The 25,932-nt window shown below is 35.5% G+C and overlaps 1 long non-coding RNA gene across 1 annotated transcript in view; it reads right to left on the bottom strand.

The window, feature by feature from the left end:
* Positions 1 to 322: 322 nt before the first annotated feature.
* The window catches only part of LOC104005712 (uncharacterized), a 50,097-nt gene continuing 24,487 nt past the window's right edge, over positions 323 to 25,932 (bottom strand). The window contains exons 3-5 of the long non-coding RNA XR_679149.2: positions 12,460 to 12,540; positions 11,140 to 11,232; positions 323 to 561 (exon numbers count right to left, since the gene is read on the bottom strand). This is a non-coding gene — a long non-coding RNA (uncharacterized LOC104005712). The remainder of the gene's footprint in view (positions 562 to 11,139; positions 11,233 to 12,459; positions 12,541 to 25,932) is intronic.

Raw genomic sequence — 25,932 nt, 5'->3', positions numbered from 1 at the left:
TGCAAGTTATTTGGATTCCTTCTTTGCTCCACCCTTCAGTTTGGTTGCCTTTTTCCAATACTTTGAATGGAAATACTGTTAGGTTCATTTGTTTGTTGGTTTGTTTTTCATTTTAAAGATGTTTCCCTCAAACTTCTTAATTTTATTTTATTAATTATGTAAAATATTAACATAGGTCCAAAAGTAAAACCTATACCAGAAAGGGGAGTCTGAGAAGCTCACTCTTTCTTTAACACCGTTTCTCCCCATTTCCATTTCTATGTATGAATAGATATATTAGTTTCCCAGGACTGCCATAAGAAAACAACAGAAGCAGCGTGGCTTGAAACAAAGGAAATTTATTCTTTCATGGTTCTGCAGCCTAGAAGTCTGAAATTAAAGTGTCAGCAGGGCTGCGCTCCCTTTGAAAGATCAATCCAGGGAAGAATCCTTGCTTGTTGCTTCTAGCTCCTGGTGGTTTCCGCATTCTTGGGCTTGTGGCAGTACAATTCCAATCTTTGCCTTTGTCTTTCCATGGCCTTCTTCCCTCTCTGTATGTCTGTGTCTCTAAGTCTTCTTCTCCTAAAAAAAAAAAAAAATACACAAAAATAAAAGAACCTCTACTCTACTACTCTGCTACTACTCTATACTACTACTCTAAAAAGTTATAGGAAAAATAAGGACTTAAGGCCTACTCTAATCCAATATGACTTCATCTTAACGTGACCGTATGTACAAAGACCTTATTTTCAAATAAGATGACATTCATAGGTTTACAGTAGACATGAATTTTGGGGGACACTATTCAACCCACTAATATGGGCGATATTATTAGTTTTAGATTTATCATTCCTGGGTTTTGTTTTGCAAAAATAAGCAAATATATGTATATTTCCTATTACTCCTCTTTCTTTTACACATATGATAGCACACTATATATACGCTATAAGGTTTTTTTTCACTTAACATTGTATGACTGTTTCTCCACTATTGGCAAAACAGATCTCCCTCAGTTTTTGTTTTCTTCTCTTTTTTCTTTTTCTTTTTCTTTTTCTTTTTTTTTTTTTTTGGAGACATTGTCTCTGTCGCCCACGCTGGAGTACAGTGGCGCGATCTAGGCTCACTGCAAGCTCCGCCTCCCAGGTTCACACCATTCTCCTGCCTCCGCCTCCCGAGTAGCTGGGACTACAGGCGCCCGCCACCATGGGTAATTTTTTGTATTTTTGGTAGAGAGGGGGTTTCACTGTATTAGCCAGGATGGTCTCGATCTCCTGACCTCATGATCCACCCGCCTCGGCCTCCCAAAGTTTTCTTAAATCAGAAACGTAGACGTCAGTGTGTAATTGTAATAGTGTATTCAGTCAATCTCTTATGTTTATGAATGCATCTTCACCAAACATCTTGCTATTAAAAGCAATGAACAACCTGCTGCAGGTGCATTTTCATATTGTTGGAAATGTGTCTTTGTCTTAACTCCAAAAAATGAAATTGCTTAATTCAAATGTAAATACACATTTGTTTTAACATATACTAAAACATTTTCTTCCTTAACTCTTTAAAAGCTATACCAATTTACATTTCTATCAGCTATGTTTGAGTGTTCTTATTTCTTCTCTCTATAGCTCTTTCTTTCTCTCTCTGTATATATCTTTTGTACACATACAATATACAGGTTAAGAAATTTATAAATTTTATTAAATTATATTCAGGATATATCACCTCTATTATAATGTTTTTATAATATTTTGACACTTCCAAGGATATTTTAATAAATACACCATTTTATATCTAATAAATCAGAGCCACAGAAAGATATGGACATTTAACTGTTTTAGGCAACTAATGATTTTCTCCATTGTATAGGTCCTATATTCCTAAGTATGATTTTTTTATATATAGTAATGTAAAAATTATTTTTCATTTTCACAATTTTTAATTTTTCTATCTTTTCCCATGTAATTAATTGGTTTCTGGAACCAAGTCAACTTTATCCCAAGTTAAAAACATTAAAACATGCTTTTTTACATGACTTGAGAAACTAAGAAATACTAAAAAACACTAAATATCATCTAGTAGATTTTCTAGATGTTCCTATTTTCAAACTAATGCAAGGAATGTTCTTACGACAAGAATCACATAGGCAAAAACCAATGCTATTTAAATAATTCAAATGTTTTCTACAGAAGCATGCTTCCTATATTGATTATTAGGGACAATTTGTTTATGTGCAATGAGCTTGAGATAAATACTGAATCTAACAGATTTTTTTAGTTTTCTTGTTTTGCAGGCTCTTGGAAGGAAACAATAATAATAAGATTAAGTTGCCATTGGGGAATAGTAGCAATTTCTTTGTGTATTTGTTGGTTGTTTATTTTTTTCTGTTGTTGTATTTTGTTTTGTATTTAGTCCAATAGCAAAGAGAATGAAAACACGATAGTTGTTAGGACAGAGTAATGATAATTGTTACTATTGATTGAGTGTTTATAACATGTTTGATCTCTTGCTAAGTGCAGTACCTACATTAATTTTTATTTCACACAAAACTCCCATTTTGTAGTAAATAAAACAGATTTAATGAAGATAAATCACTTATTACTCCCAAATCACTTAGCTAGTCATTGGTGATATCAAGCATATCACTCAGTGTTCAGTCAGAGAACCAGAAATAGATAAATCAATAGAGATTTGACCTCATGCAGTATTTTCAGAGGCTTGACCATATGCAAACTGGTTAAGTAGTATCTGTAAATCTTTTGTCTTTGTATTTGATGTTGGACCTTGAAGTACACAGGACACAGGCAGCAGGGAAGGAGGGATAGATGTTAGGTGGGTGAGAACAAGCAGTAAATGAAACCCAAAAGCACAAGCAAATGAGAACAGGCTAAACTCTAGGTCAGTTGTTACTGCCTCTGAACCTCATTGGTATGGGTGTTCTGCATAAGCCAGACCTAACACACACAGCTGACATAGGAGTTTATGAAGCCAAAAGAGGAACAAAAGGAAGGTGGAACATTTGCAGGCTTGGCCACTGCCTCAAAGTAAGGAAACAAGCAAGTGAGTGACACAGTGGAGAGCTACAGAATGGCTGCCCCTTCACTTTCACCCTCTGAATCTCTCCCAACAGTCTCTTCTGTGATCCAATTAGCCAGAAACATACAGAAAAGGAAATAATTAAAAACGTATTTCAGTGTAGCTACATTGACACATTACAAAACTACATGAAGATTCAATCGCAGAGTTTTCTATTTTCAAAATCTTTGTTCTCAAGTCCAGTGCTCTGTGGTTATCTATCATCGCAGGAAGTTTAAAGGCTTTTCTCCATGATTTCTGACTGTAAGGGGAGGAGAAGCTGCCCATGTCCAGGCAATTGAAGAAAACACATTCTCAAAGAAAAATGATGCCTCACGGGAGTTAGCGAATCCTAACACTGTGCTTAGCACAATTGCCTGGAAAAAGTTAGGCACTCGGTAAGTTCATTTTAAATAGATGACTGCTTCAAGAAAGGTGGAGAGAGGGGGCGGAGACACAAGTCGCAATGGCTACAAAAGCAGGGCCCAGGGTGCCAGAAACTTGGTGGGCCTGAGGAACCAAGAGAATGCCGGAAACCAAATCCCCTATAATCACAGCTTAAAGTCTGGTAATTTAGCTACTGGGTTTTCACATGATACTTGTGATCTAGTAAATAGATGTTCTTTTTATTTTATTGTTTCCAGTTTTTTCCCCTAAATTTTAATATTAACAGGGCTATTTACCAAGTGTTCTGTGGATTTAGATTTTTCTACATTATTCACTAAAACATTTTATTATTTGTTTCCTACTATCATCCACATGCACAGATTTAAAAACTACTCAGATCTGTTAAGAAAGTACTTATATTCAGCTGGGTGCGGTGGCTCAGGCCTGTAATCCCAGCACTTTGGGAGGACAAGACGGGTGGATCACCTGAGGTCATGAGTTCGAGACCAGTCTGGCCAAATGGTGAAACACCGTCTCTACTAAATATACAAAAATTAGCCAGGCATGGTGGCACACACCTGTGATCCCAGCTACTTGGGAAGCTGAGGCAGGAGAATCGCTGGAACCTGGGAGATGGGGGTTGCAGAGGGCCGAGACTGAGCCATTGTACTCTAGCCTGGGCGACAAGAGCAAAACTCTGTCTCAACAAAAAAGAAAAAGAAAAAAAAGAAAGTACTTATATTCAGTAAACAGCCTGAATTCCAACAAGTGTCCTTTAAATCTATTGTTTTGATAGCAATGAAAGGTATATTCTGAAGAATTTGAATGAACTATAATCTTTGAAGACTATGTTTTTTTTTTAATTTTAAGCATGTGTTAGTTTTTGTTTATCTTCTTTTATTGGCAAATAATAATTGTACATATTTCTGGGGTATTAGTGATGTTTCAATACGCATAATGTATAGTGAGAAGATGAGGATTAACTTACATATCTATCAGCTTAAACTTTTATCATTTATTTGTGTTAGGGATATTCAATATCCTCCTTCTAGCTATCTTCAAACTATATAATATATTTTTGTTAACTATAGTCATCCTGCAATGGTATACAGCAATAGAACTTACTCTTCCTATCTGGTTGTTAGAGATAATTTGTTTAATAAATTATTAAGACCATAATTTTCTGAACTATATTTTTAAGCAAGCACTTTTTAAAAATAGGACAAATATTATAGTTAATCCAAAGGGATTTTTAAGTGTAAAGGAAAAATGATAATTCTTACTTTTTTGTATTTAATGTTAGATTTGTAGTAGATTAGATTAGATGGTAGTAATAAGTTAGATTAGGGCAGAGGATATGATCAAAGACAATGAAGTGTTCTAACATAAAATCACAAAATACTGTTTTATTTAGGATTTCAGTCTTGATGAAGCATAAAAGCAATTTGCATCACACAAAAGTTATTTAAAAAATAAATAGTGATAAGTGGTGGGTGAAAATGGAAATCTATAAATTTGTGAGCAATAGAGTTATTAATGGAACGAGCCTATATGATCAACAGAATATCATACGCCCCAGTTAGAGTTCATGCAGGTGAAATGTGAGAATTAGTTTTGCAAAAAGCACAAAGAAAATAAATGAAAAGCTAGTCATTTTTTAAAAACCTTAAATACTATAGAGCATTCTATTCATTAGCCTTTGAAGTTTCGTGTTTTTCCATTGATTATTCAGTATAATTATAACCATGCAGTCTAACAAGGTCACCTAGGACATAGAGAGCTTGAGTTCAGTTTTGGAGCCTCACTCCAAAATGGAAATGAGTGCAGTTACTTAGGAAAATAATTCTTGAGCCAATTAACGTACTCCTATTCTTTCCTTTATGATGCAAATTGCCATTAAAAAGCAGTGCAAAATTTTACTGAACATCACTTAATGAATTGGGAAAGTTCATACCATCTAACTTTAAGATGTAGAGGGATTGCCGTTATAAATATTTCCAGCATTCTGAATTGTACCTTCAACATTTCTCAACAAATGAAACACATAAACCAGTTATAACTGCCAAGGTACCTCATTATATTTAATATGTAAACATTCTGTGATGTAGAATAATGGCATGATTACTCATAAACACACATATGTGCACACACTACACAACATCTTTAGTTGCCAACCTTGTGGTCCTACCTCTTCATTCACCAGGAACTTACAGATCTATTTTAAAGACTTTCTCACTTCAACTGTTGTCACTATTCTGATTAATATCAAACTCATGTGGGCTGCCTGCTTAATATTGGGGCTTTAACTTTATATAAGAAACTGAAACCCTTCCCATCCCTTAACTTTTATTATTTCCTGGAATATTTTATCCCCTGAAATCTCACTTTACTTTCACCACAGCCTAAACCATATATTCAATAATATGCGCGACTATCACCACCATCGTTGATTCTCTGGGTTGTTTTTATCTACCGTCTACTCCCTAACTCACCCCCATCTTCTTTGAGATCATTTTCCTTTATCCTACATCTCCTTACCCAGTACACAATATTTGCTGGTGGAAAAAAAATAATACCAACACGGTAAACGTATTGTTGCCATTTCAAATACAATGTTGCCAAATACAAATCTAATTGTTTCATGTCTTTTACCGTATTTTATTTCTCAGCTGCATTGCACATGGTTAATCTTCTTTTTCTGGAAACATTTTCTTTTTCTCCATGGCAGATATTTTTTTGGTTTTTCTTGCTACTATACTGGATTTTACTCCTCAATCACCTTTGCGAACTCCTTCTCCACCACTTTGCCTCTAAATACAGAGGAGCTCTTTGGTCTTTTTCTGGATTTTCCTCTTTTTTTCTATCTCCATTCAGCTTTTTAATTTATTTATTCACTTGTCTATATAGCTTCAAATTCAATGACGTTGTGGGTGTTTTTGATACAGAAGAAAATATTGTCCCCAATTATTCACTGACCTTTCCTGTAAGAAGATGATGGCCCTCCCAAAACATCTGGATTATCAGGACTTGCTTTAACCAATGGAGGGTGATCAGACATGATATATGCCATGTTTAAATCATCTAAGTAGAAGTTTTAAACCATCTTGTGCTTTTGCAATTCTATTTTCTTTTTCTTTTCTCCTTTTCCATGAGAATGTCTTATCTCAGAGGGAAGCATTTCTGCAACCTGCATTCAAAACTAAAGAAGACAGGTGGCATAATTATAGTCGAACTTCAGCTGACAAGTAATTGAGCAAGAAAAAAATTTACGTTTGGATGCCACAGAGATCTGGAGTTATAAGCACCCCTACTTATAATTTTCCAAAAGAATTACTCACACTTAGAATAAAATTCAAACTACTTACTTTTTCTAAAAAAAAAAAAAAAAAAAAAAGTCCTGTATCATTTGATACTTGCCTGATTACCTAACCTCTTCTACTATTTTCCTTGCTTCTCTCAGGATGTTTAAGCATCTTGATTTTTTTTCTCACTTTCTCTATGGGTCATTGTACTATCTATTACCTTATTACAGCTGTTTGGAATGATCTGTTCTGATTTTTGTATATCTTGCTCCTCTTTTTTTCCTTTAGGTCTTGGAATAAATGACATTTGAGATAGACTGTTAAGAAAAAAAAATTTTTTTTAAACCCACTAATTTTTCACCTCCTTTTATACACTCTTTTTTTTTTTTTTTTTGAGACAGAGTCTTGCTCTGTCGCCCAGGCTGGGGCGAAGTGGCGCGATCTTGGCTCACTGCAAGCTCAGCCTCCCGGGTTCACGCCATTCTCCTGCCTCAGCCTCCCGAGTAGCTGGGACTACAGGTGCCTGCCACCACGCCCGGCTAATTTTTTGTATTTTTAGTAGAGAGGGGTTTCATCGTGTTAGCCAGGATGGTCTCGATCTCCTGACCTCGTGATCCACCCGTCTCGGCCTCCCAAAGGGCTGCGATTACAAGCGTCAGCCACTGGGCCCGGCCTTTTTTTTGTTGTTTTTTAGACGGAGTCTCGTTCTGTCATCAGGCTAAAGTGCAGTGGTGTAATCTTGGCTCACTGCAACCTCCGCTTCCCGGGTTCAAATGATTCTCCTGCCTCAGCCTCCCGAGTAGCTGAGACTACAGGTGCATACCACCACGCCCAGCTAATTTTTGTGTTTTTCGTAGAGATGGGGTTTCACCATGTTGGCCGGGATGGTCTCGATCTCTTGACCTCTTGATCTGCCCATCTCAGCCTCCCAAAGTGCTGGGATTACAGGTGTGAGCCAAAGTGCCCAGGTTTTACTTACTCTGTTTGTGCAAGCAGAATCTTTAGAATCATGCCATTATCCTGGGCACAAATCTGCTACAAGCTTCAATTTCCTCTGAGTCTCAGTTTCAGTTATTCCCTTCCAGGCTTAGTCCCATGGGTAAAGCTCTGCTTAGGATTAAGTTTCCTTGTATAACCCTTTCATTTTTTCTATAACATTTCCGTTCCTTCTCTAGTCCAAGGTCAAGGTACATTCTCTTCTTAACATCTAAATCTTTGCAAATGCACATTAATTGGATTCAAATCACCATTCTTACTCTTAACCTGTATGTACATATCAAAGGTGAAAATGAAGGTCAAGTAAAGAAATTTTCCCTGATAGAATACTGTTAACCAATTCAGCCACTCCAAATATTAGGGCAGGCTTATCCCTTAACACATTACCCATTTTAACTAAATGTCTCCCACTACCAAGTCTTGCTGAAAACTTACAGTTATGTGTATTGGAAAACACAGCTACTCTCAGTATTTCTAAAAATACAATGTGTGACTCATCTGCGACAGAATCACCTGGATGCTTGCTAAGAATGCAAAGTCCTGATTCACATCTCAGAAGTACTTCATGAGAATCACAAAGATTAGGGAGAAGGAATTTGATTCTTATGTGCTTTAAAAATAAATACATTTAAGGTGTAATAAGAATAAGTGCTTAAATAGGTTTACATAATGCAATGAACCCACTGAAAATTACACATCTATTTCTCTTTGTTTTCATGTGGTAGCAATAATCCTCTTCTCTCCTTCAGGATGGACCAATATCTTGTCCTATCAAAAATGCTATTCACCTGTTAAGAATGCAATAACCAAAGAGTGTGGATATGTAGTAAATCTTTCCAGAAGTTAGCCAGACATTAGAGCATAATATCACATTGATGTTGTTCCAATAAATTTGGAAATTTTAGACACTACTGGTTACATCTGAATAATTCAGTTTGGCTAATGTAAGAGTTCTTATTATTAGCCTACTGGGTTAGCTTTAAGAAACTGACCTTGGCTTACTTCCCAGGACTTTATGTTTTAGAAAGAGATTTAATTCATAAACTTATTCTGAACTAGCCTGTGTCTGAAGTAACCTTTAAAGTAGTTAAGCAGTTATGCACTTTCTTAAACCATTAGGTTAATTAATCTATGAAGATTACTAAATGGTTAATATTTTAAAATACATTTTTTACAAAATTTCTAGACAACAATAAACTTTCAGGCATTATACACTAAGAAAAATATTTTTTTCATTTCAATTAATTAAATTCTAAGTATTTTATGCGTCCCTGGTAAAAAAATAGTCCAAACATTGTTCAACAGTGCCACTAATCACAAGACATTACCAGTACAATTATTTGTTAATGTCAGTTAGGAATAAATATATACATTTAAAAACACTCTGAAACAAAACATCATTTTATTTCTGAAACTGTCTTAAACATGTGAAACTCAGATAAAAGACTTTGAGAAAAATAGACATCTTCGCAATCTGAAAATGAATATCGAGTTTTGCAATATCAGAATCAATAAAGCTTCTAGTCGAAAGGCAAGTAACACAAGCAATTAAGCAATGGGTTCTGGATTCAGACTTTCTGGTTACAGACTTTAGCTATATCATAATATTTTCAAAAAGTTAAACTCTCAATTTCCTAACATAGATGGTTTGATAAGAAAATGAGTTATTAATATAAGATGTAGTCAGTGCTCACTAGATGTTATCTATTAAAGCACAGAGCTTTTTCTTTATATATTCCAAAGTAGCTATATATATATTTTAAATATGGACTCTTCTAGATCTGACATTGTATGTGTGTCACACACATATCTGAGCTTAAGTTTCATTGATTATGTTCCTTTCTTTGATAGAATAAGAAACCAAATTTGATGGAGCTATAAATATTTTTCCAAGGACTGAAGACTATCTCAAATAAACCTGGAACATCTAAGTTTTTAAAAGACATCATGTATTATTTTAATTAACATTTCAATTGGAATTATTTCTGTACTTTAAAACATGTCAACAAAACCCTGCTTCTGTTTGCTTTGGTTTCCATTTTATAAGAGAATGTCTTATGAAATAATCACCATCTTTTACAAGCAAATTAAGATGAATAATCACAGCGGCGGTCACAGATCCAACAGACACAGTGGGCTGGCCCATTACCATATGATGTACATTCTCAGGTGAAAAAAAATCTGAAAGGTGAAGTTCATTTAGCTTCCAGTCTCAAGTGATGGGGTATCATAATAAGGAAGAGCATAGGAAGGAACTAGGGAATCTCGACCTTTTTATTAACTACATTAAAGGAGGAGAATTACCATATCAGGTAACAAGGAAGAAAACTATGACACGCTATAGGGCTTAAAATGTAGTAGTGTATATTATAATCTGAATAAAATAATTTTTTTAAAAAGCCTTAACAATGTAGATAATAATTTTGTAATCTGTGACTTAACGTAAAAGAAATTCTATTTTTCATTTCCTCCGGCTATTTCAACTAAGTTCTTCTAATTAAGCCTGATTGGTTTCCCAAATTCAAATGTCTCCCTATTCTAATACAATCTATAGAGTAATGTAATTACATAATCCATCTATTATACACGATAAAGATAGTACAGTTAAAGTGTCAAATAGAATCAAGGCTATCTTAATGAGAAATATTTTCTATTGTAATTTTTTCTTTCCCCAAAGAGATATGAAGGTATAATTTCCTGCATGTGTGAAATGTTTATATTAAGCTTCTAAAAAGAAGTCTCAAGAACCATTTCAAAGTAAAAAGTGCTTTATATTTGTGACCTTGTACAAATTTCCTAATTTTTCACGGCCTCAGTTTCCTTATCTGTAAAGTAAGAAATAGAAGCAAAATTGTCCCCTCACTATGTGAATAACCAAGGATTTTATGTGTCCCCCAAATCAATTTTTTAAAGTAAGAAAATGATATAGTGGCATTTAGCCACGTGCAGTGGCTCATGCCTCTAATCCCAGCACTTTGGGAGGCTGACTTGGGCAAATCACTTGAGGCCAGGAATTCGAGACCATGCTGGCCAACATAGCGAAACTCAGTTTCTACTAAAAATACAAAAAAATAGTTTGGCAAGGTGATGCATGCCTGTTGTCCCAGCTACTGAGGAGGCTGAGGTGGGAGAATCACTTGTACCCAGGAGATGGAGGTTGCAGTGAGCCGAGACCGCGCCACTGCACTCCAGCCTGGGTGACAGAGTGATACTCTGTCTCAAAAGAACAAAAAAGAAAAGAAAAGAAAAAAATATGATATAGAGGCACTTAGAAATGTATTAGGATTGTAGCAATTATAATATCAGATTTATTGACACTGAAAGCTAAGCATTTAATTGAGAAGTGTTTTATAGGAAAAAAGGTAGAAACTGCAATTCACTAAACTGACATTTCATCTTGACATACCTTGAACAACTCTTCTTTTGTCTGCCTCAGAAAGCATGCATTCCTGGAAAGGGATGTGTTTCAGAAGCAGGGAGAAAGCCAAAAGGAGAGAACCTGTCCGGAACACATTATAATTACTTTGTTAGAGTTTTTACTAGCATTATACTCACCTAGAATAGAGAATGGGAATGAGATAGAAAAATGAATCAACATTTTATCTGTAACACATATAACCCTTTGCACAGGAAAATAAATGTGGTCTTTCCATTGTCAGTGGATGCAAAGTTAAACAGTTTTCTGGAAACTCTAAATCATATAGACAATCTGAAGGACATAAATATTGAACAACATATATCCAACAAACATATTTGAGTGTTTAATATATTAGGCACTTGAGATATATCAGTGGAAAAAACATCAAAGATCCTAGCCTTGTAAGGACATGCATCCTAGTAAATAGTAGATGCAGTAGGTAAATGATGTAATATGTTAAAAGCAATAGGTGTTTTGGGAATATTTAAAAAGAGAATAAAAGAAGATTAGAAAAGGGGTATTAGAATTACCTGCTGGCACACTACTTTTCAGTCACATTCAGCTACATGCAATACAGGCATGAAATAGTCAGGGGGTGAAATTAATCAAGTGTTTCAAAATGAATGTTTGAAACCAAGAGACAAAGGAGATTTGAGAATGTAAGCAAGAGAATGACTGTCGTGACTAACTATACCATTAAATCTAGTAAGCAAGAGAGAAAAACCATCAAAATGTCGAAGAGGAGTTGAAAAAGAAAGTGGTATGTAGAATCAATGAAATGTATGTTTGGTGGGTCACGGAATGGCATAAACAAGGGAATAAGAGGAGATACATTCATTCTAAACCTGGGTCCTTATATTGATCTGGTGGTAGAGTGGGTTGGATGAAATGAAAATTATGGGGAGGTTTTAGATATTGCTAATATATAAAGTAATAAACATTTTTGTCATGAAAGAGTAAAATTGTTGTCATTTCAAAGACATGAAACACAATTAAGGATTATATTATAATAAATCATTGAGTATTTCATTATGAAAAATAAAGACTGTTTCAATGATATCAAATTGAATTGAGGAAATGCTGTAAATTTTTGTATTTCATTTGAAAGTTAATACCCATCACTGAAATGGCATTGGAGATTTGCATTTGTTTCCCTTACTCATATTGGCTCAGCTCACTTGCTTGTCATGGAAAAACTGTCAAGTAGATAGCCCAGTTCATATTTTGCTGATAAGAAAACAATGGCACAGATAAATGAAATGACTTCCTGGTATAGAGAAGTTCCAGGCCTCAAACTAAGCTACTCACTTTTGCTTGCCAGAATATTCCAGTAAAAACCACACCTCCTCCCTGGTAGGTAGACCCCTTGGGTCACATCTCTGTATCACTCTGTGAGTAGAACAATAGACACAGGAAAAATTAATTTTAATGACAAATAAAAAGAACTGTGGTATTCAAATTGTTTAAATTATTTACAATATTATTTTATATAACATAGTAATATGCAAAATGTAGCAATATACAAAAATACTTAAAAAATTGACAACTTGCGGGAATAAAGTTATGAAAATCCTTTTGTTTGTTATGTTGGAGAAAGGTGGAGAAACTTTCAAATGCCTTGAAATTGAATTTTGATTAATTACTTTTTTATCCATCTCCAAAAAAAAAGTGCATTATTTCTTACAGTAAAGATGTCAATGGCTGTTTCCTAAAAGATGCAAGGGTGTCCAACTTCGCACAATCCTGATGCTTTCCCTGAATATAATGCAATATATCATTTTGTGATTTTACTATATGAATATCCTTCAATATCACTTTTACTGTTTGTAGTATACTAAATAGAGGTGAAACCACTTTATTTTCCAAGCTACTGTGAGTTTTCATTTAAAATAATAAAAATTAATATGAGACCTTTTGAACAAAATGCAATTTAACTTTAGTGTAGTATTTTGAAACATACCAAATTCTTCAGCTAGAATTGAAATAACTAAATATGATTATTCAGCCCAATAATTTTAAAAGGAAAAAAAACAGTCTTTTTTAGTGCGTCTCAAGAAAATGCTAAAATCATCAGTGACAAGGTTAACATTCTAGGGCATTCAATCTATCTTTTGAATATGCATTGTCAGACAAGCCCGAGATACCACCAAAATATGTTTCCCTAACAGTAAATCATCATCATGATTGCCATTATTTATCTGTAGAGTCAGGAACCGAATCTATCCATGAGATTCAACATCATCTATCTTGATACTATATAGCCCCATCCTCCTGCCTGAACTCATTAAGCTGTCATCTGTTGGTTTACATCATTTTTATTTGAGGGCCCTAGCGAAACTTTGCACTTTACTTGGTTTCTAAAACAGTTCTAATACCAAATTGTCTCATCAGGAAAATTCCTTGTTTCCCGTTAACATCTGTTGATTCCTGTTACATCTGTTTCCAAAAATGAAGACCATAGTAATTTTAAATGGAAAGATAGATTGAGAATGAAGCAAGATGGCAGAATAGAAGGCTCCACCTATCATCCCCTGCAAAGACACTAATTTAACAACTATTTACACACAAAAAAGCACCTTCATAAGAACCAAAAAATCAGGTGACCATTCATAATCCTTGGCTTTTACTTTGTATCACTGAAAGAGGCACTGAAGAAGTAGAAAAAGCAGCCTTGAATCACTGACACCACCCTTTCCCCACCCACCAGCAGCAGCAGCTTTCTTTAGAGAGAGATTTTGTGCCCTGAGAGGGAGACCCAGCAATTTTGAGCCATTGAACTCCATGCTGCCCTTCTTTATAGAAGAAAGCAAAACTAGATTAAACTCAGTTGATGCCTGTACACAGAGGGTGCATTTAAACCAGCCCTATCCAGAGGAGAATGACTGATCCCGGAGGTCAGAATTTGAGTTGTCGTAAGGATCTTCACCGCAGGCTAAAGTGGTCTGTGGCTCCAAATAAACCTGAAAGGGAGTCTAGGCCACAAGAATTGCCACACCCAGGCAAGTCATGTCCTAGGGCTCAGCTGGGCCTAGAGATAGTGGATTGGGGTGGCATGTGACCTACTGAGACTCCTCTGCCTGTGGAAAGGGGAAGGAAGAGTGGGAAGGACTATGTCTTGTGGTTTGAGTGCCAATTCAGCCGCAGCACAATAGAACCCAAGGACGACTTCTAAGGTTTTTGATTCTAGTGTCTGGCTCCCTAACTGAACCTCTAGACCTTCCCAGGGGCCAGGGGAAAGAAATCACTGCTCTGAAGGAAAGGACATAGGACTGGATGGCTACAACGCTTATTCTAGAGACCCAGCGCTTTGAACGAACATAGGTGGTACCAGGGAGTGGTTACAGCAGACCTTGGGTAAGATCCAGTGCTGTACAGACTTCAGGTGTGACCCAGTACACACTTAGGGGTGGTGGCCACAGGGTTCTTGTGTCAATTCACCCCCAGCTCTGGGTGGCTTAGAGCGGAGAAAGAGGGAAACACACATGTACTGAAAATAAAGGGATGGAGAAAGATATTCCATGCCAATGGAAACCAAAAAAGAGCAAGAGTAGCTACTCTTATCAGAAAAAGAATATATTTCAAGACAAAAACTCTAAGAAGGAGCAAAGAAGGATATTATGTAATAATAAAGTGTTCAATTTATCAAGAGGATATAACAATTTTAAGTATATATGCACCAAACACTGGAGCACCCACATATATTAAAAAAAATATTATTAGAGTTAAAGAGAGAGATAGGCCCCAATACAATAATAGCTAGATACTTCAACACCCCACTTTCAGCAATGGACAGATCTTCCAGACAAAAAACCAACAAAGAAACATTGGACTTAATCTGCATTATAGACCAAATGAATCTAATAAACATTTACATGGATCATTCTCAAGGATAGACTATATGTTAGTTCAAAAAAACAAGCCTTAAAACATTCAAAAAGATTGAAAAAATATCAAGCATCTTCTATAACCACAATGAAATAAAAGCAGAAATGAATTACAAGAGGAATTTTGGAAACTATACAAATACATGGAAATTAAACAGTATGCTGCTGAATGACCAGTGAGTCAGTAAATAAATTAAGAAGGAAATTGAAAAATTTCTTGAAATAAATGATAATGGAAACACAACCTACCAAATCCTATGGGATACAGCAAATGAAGTAATAAGAAAGAAGTTTATAGCTATAAGTGCCTACATCAAAAAAGAAGAAAAACTTCAAATAAACAACTTAATGATGCATGTAAAAGAACTAGATAAGCAAGAGCAAACCAAACCCAACATTAGTAGAAGAAAAGAAATAATAAATTTCAAAGCAGAAATAAATGAATTTGAAATGAAGAAAACAATACAAAAGATTAATGAAACAAAAAGGTGGTTTTTGAGAAGTTAAACAAAATAGACAAATTTTTAGCCAGGCTAAGGAAAAGAGATTATCCAAATAAAAAAAAAATCAAAGATAAAAAAGGAGACATTATGCCTGATACCACAGACATTGAAAGTATCATTAATAGCAACTATGAACAACTATATACCAGTAAATTGAAAAATCTAGAAGAAATGGACACATTCTTAGACATGTATAACCTATCAAGATTGAACCAGAAAGAAATTCAAAACCTGAAAGGATCAATAACAAGTAATGAGATCAAAGTCGTAATAAAAATCTCCCAGTAAAGAAAAGCCCGGGGCTGGGTGCGGTGGCTCATGCCTTTGACCTCAGCACATTGGGAGGCCAAGGCAGGTGGATCACCTGAGGTTAGAAGTTCAAGACCAGCCTGACCAACATAGTGAAACTCCATGTCTACTAAAAATACAAAAACATTAGCCAGGCACTGGGGGTGCATCCCTGTAATCCCAGCTACTCAGGAGGCTGAGGCAGGACAATTGTTTGAACCTGGGAGGCAGAGACTGCATGAGCTGAGACAGTGCCACTGTACTCCAGTTTGGATGACAGAGTGAGACTCCATCTCAAAAAAAATAAAAATAAAAAATAAAAAAAGAGCCCAGGACCCAGTGGTTTTACTGCTGAATTCTACCAAACTTTTAAAGAAGAACTAATACAGAGCCTATGCAATCAATTACAAAAAATATAGGAGAAGGGAATACTTCCAAACTCAGTTTAAGGCAAATATTATCCTGATACCAAAACCAGACAAAGGCATACTTAAAAAAAAGAAAGAAAGGAAACTACAGACAAAAATATCCCTGATAAATAGAGATCCAAAATTCCTTAACAAAATATAAGCAAACCAAATTCAAAAATAAATTAAAAAATCATTCATCACGACCAAGTGGAATTTATCACTAGCATGCAAGGATGGTTCAAAATACACAAATCAATCAATGTGATACATCATATCAACAGAATGAAGGAAAAAACCCCACATGATCATTTCAGCTGATGTTGAAAAAGCATTGATAAATTTCTACATCTCTTCATTATCAAAACCCTCAAAAAACTGAGTATAGAAGGAACATACCTCATCATAATTAAAGCCATATATATGAGACCCACAGCTGTCATACAGAATAGTATCATATTGAATGAGGAAAAACATAAAAGCCTTTCCTCTAAAATCTGACAAGAATGCCCATTTTCACCACTGTTATTCAACATAGTACTGGAAGTCCTAGCTAGAGAAATCAGACATGAGAAAGAAAGAGCATCCAAATTAAAATGAAAGAATTCAAATTATCCTTGTTTGCAATTAATATGATCTTATGTTTGGGCAAACCAAAGAGTCCACTAAAAAGCTATTAAAACTTATAAACAGGTTCAATAAAGTTGCAAGATACAAAATCAACATACAAAAATCAGAAGCATTTCTATATACCAACAGTGAACAATGTAAAAACGAAATAAAATATAATCCCATTTACAATAGCCACACATAAAATAAATATCTAGGAATTAATTTCAACAAAGAAATGAACGATCTCTGTAATGAAAAGTATAAAACACTGATGAAAGAAATTGAGGAGGACACCAAAAAATGGAAAGGTATTTTATGTTCAGGGATTGAAATAATCAATATTATTAAAATGTCTATACCACCAAAAACAATCTACGGATTCAATGCAATCCCTATAAAATTATCAATGACATTCTTCACAAAAATAGAAAAAAAACCCTAAAATTGGTATGAAACCACAAAAGATCCACAATAGCCAAAACTATCCTAAGCAAAAAGAACAAAACTGGACAAATCATATAACCTCACTTCAAATTTTATTACAGAGTTACAGTAACAAAACAGGATGGTACTGGCATAAAACACACACACACACACACACACACACACACACACACACACACACACAAGGAACAGAATAGAGAACCCAGAAACAAATTAACCCCCCATACAGTGAACTCATTTTCAATGAAGGTGCCAAGAACATACACTGGGGAAAAGACAGTCTCTTCAATAAAAGAGGAAAACTGGGAAATTCATATGCAGAAGAGTGAAACTAGACCTCTATATCTCACCGTCTATAAAAATTAAATAAAAATGTATTAGAGAATTGAATCTAAGCCCTCAAACTATGAAACTACGACAAGAAAACATTGGAAAAATTATCAAGTGTATTGGTCTGCATGAATATTTCTTGAGTAACACCTCACAAGCACAGGCAATCAAAGCATATATGGACAAATGGGGTCATACCAAGTTAAAAAGTTTCTGCACAGCAGAGAAACAATCCACAATGTGATGAGACAACCCACAGAAGAGGGAAAATATTTGCAAACTACCATCTGACAAGGTATTAATAACCAGAATATATAAGGAATTCAAACAACTCTGTAGGAAAAAGTCTAATAATCTGCTCAAAAGATGGACAAAAGATTTGCATGGACATTTCTCAAGAAAAGACTTCCAATTGGTAAATGGACATATGAAAAAGTGCTTAACATCATTGATCATCAGAGAAATTCAAATAAAAAAATACAATGAGATATCATCTCAGTTGAAATGGCTTTTATCAAAAAGGCAATAACTAATGCTGGCAAGGATGTGGATAAAAGAGAACCCTCTTGTACATTGTTGGTAGGAATGCAAGTTAGTGCAATCACTATGGAGAAATGTTTGAATGTTCCACTACCATATGATCCATCAATCCCCTGCTGATTATATACCTGATATAGTTTGGCTATGTCCCCACCCAAATCTCATCTTGAACTGTAACTCCCACAATTTCCACATGTCTGGGAGGGACCCAGATGGAGGTAATTGAATCATGGGGGAAGGTCTTTCTCATGCTGTTCTTGTGATAGTGAATAAGTCTCATGAGATCTGATGGTTTTGTAAAGAGGAGTTCCCCTGCACAAGTTCTCTCTCTTTGCCTGCCGTGACTTGCTCCTCCTTGTCTTTCACCTGATTGTGAGGTCTCCCCAGCCACGTGGAACTGTAAGTCCATTAAACCTTTTTTTCTTCCCAGTCTCTGGTATGTCTTTATCAGCAGCATGAAAACTGACTAATACAGTAAATTGGTACCAGTAGAGTGGGGCACCCAAAATGTGTAAGTGACTTTGGAACTGGGTAACAGGCAGAGATTGGAACAGTTTGGAGGACACAGAAGAAGACCGGAAAATGTGGGAAAGTTTGGAACTTCCTAGAGACTTGTTGAATGGCTTTGACAAAAATCTTGATCATGATATGAACAATAAGATTAAATCTGTGGTGGTCTCAGATAGAGATGAGAAACTTGTTAGGAACTGGATCAAAGGTGACTCTTGTTATGTTTTAGCAAAGAGTCTGGCAGCATTTTGCCCCTGCCCCAGAGATTTGTGGAACTTTGAACTTGAGAGGATGATTTAGGATATCTGGCAGAAGAAATTTCTAAGCAGCAAAGCTTTCAAGAGGTGACTTCAGTGCTGTTAAAGCATTCAGTTTTATAAGGGAAGCAGAGCATAACAGTTCAGAAAATTTGCAGCTGGACAATGCAATAGAAAAGAAAGTCCCATTTTCTAAGGAGAAATTTAAGCTGGCTGCAATGACAATCTCCAAGACAATGGGGAAAATGTCTCCAGGGCATGTCAGAGAGGTCTTTACTGCAGCCCCTCTCATCACAGGTCCAGAGGCCTAGGACAAAATATGGTTTTCTGGGCTGTCCCAGTGTCCCAGTGCTGTGTGCAGCCTAGGAACTTGGTGGCATGAGTCCCAGCCACTCCAGCCATGACTAAAAGGGGCCAAAGTAAAGCTCAGGCCGTGGCTTCAGAGGGTGCAAGCCTCAAGTCTTGGCAGCTTCCACATGGTGTTGAACCTGCAGGTGTACAGAAGTCAAGAATTGAGGTTTGGGAACCCCCACTTAGATTTCAGAGGATATATGGAAATGCCTGGATGCCCAGGAAGAAGTTTGCTGCAGGGGTGAGTCCTTCATGGAGAACCTCTTCTAGGGCAGTGTGGAAGGGAAATGCAGGGTTGAAGCTCCCACATAGAGTCCCCACTGGGGCACTGCCTAGTGGAGCTGTGAGAGAAGGCCACTGTCCTCCAGGCCCCAGAATGATAGATCCACTGACAGCTTGCACTGTGTGCCTGGAAAAGCCACAGACACTCAATACCAGCCCATGAAAACACCCAGGTGGGAAGCTGTACCCTGAAAAGTCACAGAGTCAGTGCTGCCCAATACTATAGGAACCCACCTCTTGCATCAGCATGACCTTGATGTGAGACATGGAGTCAAAGGAGATTATTTTGGACCTTTAAGATTTGACTACCCAGCTGGATTTTGGAGTTGCATGGACCCTGTAGCCCTTTTGTTTTGGCCAATTTCTCACATTTGGAATCGCTGTATTTACCCAATACCTGTACCCCAATTGTATCTAGGAAGTAACTAGCTTGCTTTTGATTTCACAGGCTCATATGTGGAAGGGACATGCCTTGTCTCAGATAAGACTTTGGACTGTGGACTTTTGGGTTAATGTTGAAGTGAGTGAAGACTTTGCCAGACTGTTGGGAAGGCATGATTGGTTTTGAAATGTGGGGACATGAGATTTGAGAGAGATGAGGAGCAGAATGATATGGTTTGGCTATGTCCCTACCCAAATCTCTTGATGAATTGTAACTCCCACAATTCCCACATGTCATGGGTGGGACTCAGTCGGAGGTAATTGAAACACAGGGGTGAGTCTTTCTTGTGTGCGTCTCAGCATTGTGAATAAGTCTCACAAGATCTGATGGTTTTATACAAAGGAGTTCCTCTGAACAAGCTCTCTCTCTTTTCCTGCCACCATTCATGTAAGACGTGACTTGCTCCTCCTTGCCTTCCACCATGATTGTGAGGCCTCCCCAGCCACATGGGACTGTAAGTCAGTACCCAATTGAATACAATACCCAAAAGAAAGGAGACCAACATATGCAAGAGATATGTCCAACCCCATGCTTGTTGCAGCTTTGTTTACAAAAGCCAAATCTCGGAAGCTGCCTCAGTGTCCATCAACAGATGAATGGAAAAAAAAAACTGTGGTACATGGCCCGGCACAGTGGCTCACACCTATAATCCCAGCATTTGGGAGGCCAATGAAGGTGGATCACCTGAGGACAGGAGTTCAAGACCAGCCTGGCCAACATGGCAAAACCCTGTCTCTACTAAAAAATACAAAAATTAGCCAGGCGTGGTGGTGGGCACCTGTAATCCCAGCTACTCAGGAGGCTGAGGCAGGGATAATTGCTTGAACCCAGAGACGGAGTCCGCAGTGAGCAAAGATTGTGCCATTGCACTCCAGCTAGCGGAACAGAGCAAGACTCCATCTCAGCAAAACAAACAAACAAACAAAAAAAATAGAAAAAGAAACTGTGGTATGTATAGACATGATGTGCTATTCAGTCATATAAAAGAATGAGGCCTTGTCATTTCCAACACCATAGAAGGAATTGTAGGTCATTATGTTAAGTAATATAAGCCTGGCACAAAAAGACAAATGTCGTATGTTCTTATGTATTTATGGGATCTAAAAATCCAAACAACTGAACACATGCAGATAGAGAGTAGAAGGATGGCTACCAGAGGCTGAGAAAGGTAGTGGGGAGTTGGAAAAAGGCTTAGTAACAGGTACAAAAAATAGTCCAAATGAATGAATACGGCCTAGTGTTTGATAGCACAATAGGGTGCCTATAGTCAGTAAAAATTTAATTGTACATTTCAAAATAACTAAAACAGTATAACTGAATTGTGTGTAACAAAGAATAGATATTGACAAGATGGATAACCCATCTTTCATAACGTGATTATTATGAATTCCATTCCTGTATCAAAATATCTCATGAACTCCATAAGTATATATGTCTACTATGTACCCACAACAACTTTTTAAAAAGAAATAAACCTCTTGCATTTAACACATCAAAAAAATGGGAAGACAGCTGTCATCACTGAACATAGCATGTCATATAGGTCGTGCATGTTTATTTTCATGTCTACACGTATACTTACAAGAATGTATAATAAAATAATTCAATAGCTATCAGAATATAGGAAACACTACATAATGATATCTGTTATGGTGTACATTCAGAATAAATTAAGAATTGTTGAATACTATTTAATACTGTTACCTGTATCTTTGAAATAATAAAGTGGTAATAAAGAAATAATTTAGTTAATACTATTTACCTAGAGTTAAGTTGAAGATGTTTTGGTTTAGGAACTTAAGTTCTTTCCTTACCTTCATTTCCAAAGACTTTCAATTAATGAATTGCAATATGTGTGTGAATATCATGACAATGCACACTAAATATTGTATCTATGTTCATTTCTCTTAACTGATGAGAAAAAGATTAAGAGTTTTTAACAAATTATCAGGAAAGCCCATGATTTATAAAGTATTTAAAACTACAAGATACATAGAAAACATGATTTTTAAAATTCAACAAATAATTGTAATAGTTGATTTGCTGAAAATAAAGAAGTAGTGTATTGTACTTAACAGTTTACACTCAAAACATTGAAAGTAAACATTAAATATCAGCTCAATATCAAAATGAAACACAAAACATATTTTATCTACAGGTTAAAAGCTCATGTGTTAGGAGCTTTTAGAAAAAAGCAAACAGTTTATGCAACAGGGAGAAATATATTTACATATATATATGTATATATATACACACACATATTTCTCCCTGTTGTATAAAGGAGAAATATACATATATACATATATTTCTCCCTGTTGCATAAACTTATATATATACACAAGTTGGTATAATATATATCCTTTTTGACTTTTGAGTAACTTATTATGCTCTTTCCTGTAATTTCTATATTCTGTAATTAACAATTAAATGTTATACTTAAGAAAGTATAATAATTGCTGTTACAATAAAATTTATAACTGTAGTTTATAGGTGATAAAATTTTGAATTTTTAAATCACAGAAGGTGTAGGCAATTGAACATATTCTTTCTAATCTCTAAAGTGTAAGGTAAAAAATTAAGGTACATCATATCTATATATACTTATATAGATATATGTATATATATGTATATGTGTATGTATCTATACATATGTGTGTGTGCAGATAGATGGATAGATAGATTCACTCATCTTGGTGCAAATATACTATGCGCTAGACTCTTGGCAACAAAGGTGGAAATGATGTAATCTATTATCCCTATCTTCAAGGACTTCACGTTCTGGTGAACTATTTAATTACATTAGGTTGGTGCAAAAGTACTTGAGGTTTTTCCATTACTTTCAATGGCAAAAACCACAACTACTTTTGTACCAATCTCATAATACAACTCTAACACAATGAGGACACTACAATGATGGAGATACACACAAGGTTGGACTAGCAAATGCTGAAAATATTTTCTGGAGAAAGCGACAGGAGGACTGCAAATGCCTTCAGTGCCACCATTCTGTGAACTCCTTGGGTTTCCAGCCTATCATCTTGTGACACTGACTATGAACTCAGCACATAGCAAAAGTACACTGTGCACATTAGGGGTCTTTAAAATACTTTATACTGAATGTAGATTAAGTTATATACTCAGTCACATTATATCAATTCCACCCTACTTAGGACTAAGCTCTTTTTCTAAACCTGGATTTAGTTAAGCATACAGGTTTTGAGGACAAAAGTAAAATAGTAGTGAGGATGTATATATCTCCATTTTTGAAGATTTCTAAGATTTTGTTCATTGACACTGTACTAGACATGATGAATTTTGCAGTCATGAGCATAATTCTAGGCACAAAACTGCACTTGTGCACTTTCTTTTTCTCTTTTTTTCTCTCTCTTTGCATGTGTATGTGTGTGTATTACCTTTATATTATGTAAATTTCCCATAATTTGTGATGTATGCATGCATACATTCACACATATACACCCATTTTATATTTTTTAAAAAACTTTGTATTATGAAAAATTTTAATCATATGCAAAATTATATAATGGATCCCCACGGATCTCTCACACAGCTTTGATAAATGTCAACACATAATTAATCTTGTTTCATTTATACCCTCATCCACTTATGCTCTAGCATATTATTTTAAAGCAAATCTCATAGGTTAGATCATGTCATCTCTAAATATTTTATTATTTTACTCAAAAAGAAAAGGAATATTTCTCCTTTCTAGGAACTCATTATTTATATACCTGTAAACACAGATACATAGAAAATGATAAGAAACAGGCAATAAAAATGAATAAAAAATATAGGGAGATACAGAAAGTTGGAAGGAATACTGTTATTTAGCACAGCCAGAATATAGCAAATAAGCTTTTCAAGATAGTAGGTGAGTCTTATATATTTAAAACATTTCTAAAGTCATTTTTGATGTTACTGATTTTCATGTTGAAATAATCTCTGAAAGGTTTTATACAAATCTAAATGTGTTTGATGTTCCCCTTCCTGTGTCCATATGTTCTCATTGTTCAAATCCTACCTATGAGTGAGAACATGTCGTGTTTGGTTTTTTGTCCTTGCGATAGTTTGCTGAGAGTGATGGTTTCCAGCTTCATCCATGTCCCTGCAAAGGACATGAACTCATCATTTTTTATGGCTGCACAGTATTCCATGGGGCCTGTTGTGGGGTGGGAGGAGCGGGGAGGGATAGCATTAGAAGATATACCTAATGTTAAATGACCAGTTAATAGGTGCAGCACACCAACATGGCACATGTATACATATGTAACAAACCTGCACATTGTGCACATGTACCCTAAAACTTAAAGTATAATAAAAAAAAGAATACCCTCGAAAAATCTAAATGTGTTTTGCTTGAACAGAATCCCATTTCATATATTTTAAAACAAAAAGCATTTCTTGCACATGTGGTATACATATTCTTCATACTAAAGATTTAAAGCAGAATAAGAAATGATTCTAAATTTGTGGACCCAGATAAAAGTATTCTATGTGATATGAGTCAAGAATTTCCTCAAACAGGAGTCTTTTCTGAGTCTTAAATTTGAAAAATAATTTTCTTAGCCCTGCCACAAAATTAGGAAGTTTCTTAGTAAATGAAAGCCAGCAGCCCATGCAAAGACTCATCGATATGAATGAACTTGGTGGGTTCTGGCAGACTGAAGGATTGTGCTTGGTAGGGGAGGGAGTAAGTGGAGATTTAGTGTAAGGAGTTGAGAAGTCAGGGGAGATACTGTGCTAAGGAGTTCAAAATTTTTGCTCCAGGCCGACGGAAGTGACTAGAAGATTTGTGAACAGATTTGTGTTTTTCAAAGTCTAGGTTCAGTGTAAGAAGTGGACTTAATGCAGGAGAGATTCAAGACAGCAACGGGAAGTTTTACAAGAGCTGATGAGACACCAACTAGCTGTCCTAGTTCAGTCTTTCCTAGTTTCTCACAGTAAAACCAAGGGAAGGCTTATGGACCCTCATCGGATTGTATGCCAAGAGTAGATTAGTAGGAGGTAGTAGAATACTAGTAGTCTACTCTGGGTATAGGCAATAAGCGGGTGTATTTTATGTGGAGAAATTTAAAACAATAATAAAACTGACTAAATGTCTGTTTCTTATTTTCATACTAGCTGACAATGCTAAAACATATCAGAAGATATATTTGTTAACCTAAGTTATAAACAATTGCTGTGATTAATGTTGTTTTAATAATACATCTGTCAGTTACAACTTGCAAGTTTGTATTACTTATCATTTAATCAACATTATATCCTATGGGAAATTTAATTCAAAGAATCCCTAGTTATATAGTCAACCCTGAATGCAAGGAGATTCACCTACACATGTTCATCTTGAGAGGAAATTTGTAAGAATCCATAATTGTTTGACCTTCCTTAAATTCATCTTGTATCTTTAACCCCAAAAGCATATAACTCTGTGTGCAAGAACTGTATGCAATTTTTCTTTTATAAGTTATCTTTTTCCCCTAATGTAAAGATTTAAAGGAGGTTAATCAGAAGCAAAATGTATTTGCAAGTAGCCAGAATTAGTCTTGAAAAAAATATACAGTGGACCACTAAGCTGAAATCAATCTTTGAAAATTAGTACACGGAAACTGTGGAGTAGAACATTATGCAGCCACAACATTAAGGGAATGGATCCTTCCAAAGAAAAGTAGAATCAAGTTGCTAAGAAGAAGACCAAGAGAACTGAAAAAGGTGCTCATCTTATATATTCAAAGATTTTTAAAAGTGGGATGGTTTATTGCCTAGATTGTTCTTTTTAATAAATGGATACTCATTCTAAATTGATTAATTAATAACGCCAATATTTGCTATTATTCAGCTGTTTCTATAATTTTTATAAAAGACAAAAAAGTAACAATATTTTAATAATTATTAAAATTCATGTTGTATTTTCTG

The sequence above is a fragment of the Pan troglodytes genome, chromosome 22 (genome assembly GCF_028858775.2).
Source record: "Pan troglodytes isolate AG18354 chromosome 22, NHGRI_mPanTro3-v2.0_pri, whole genome shotgun sequence".
NCBI lineage: Eukaryota > Metazoa > Chordata > Mammalia > Primates > Hominidae > Pan > Pan troglodytes.
This window is presented reverse-complemented; position numbering and strand designations above follow the sequence as displayed.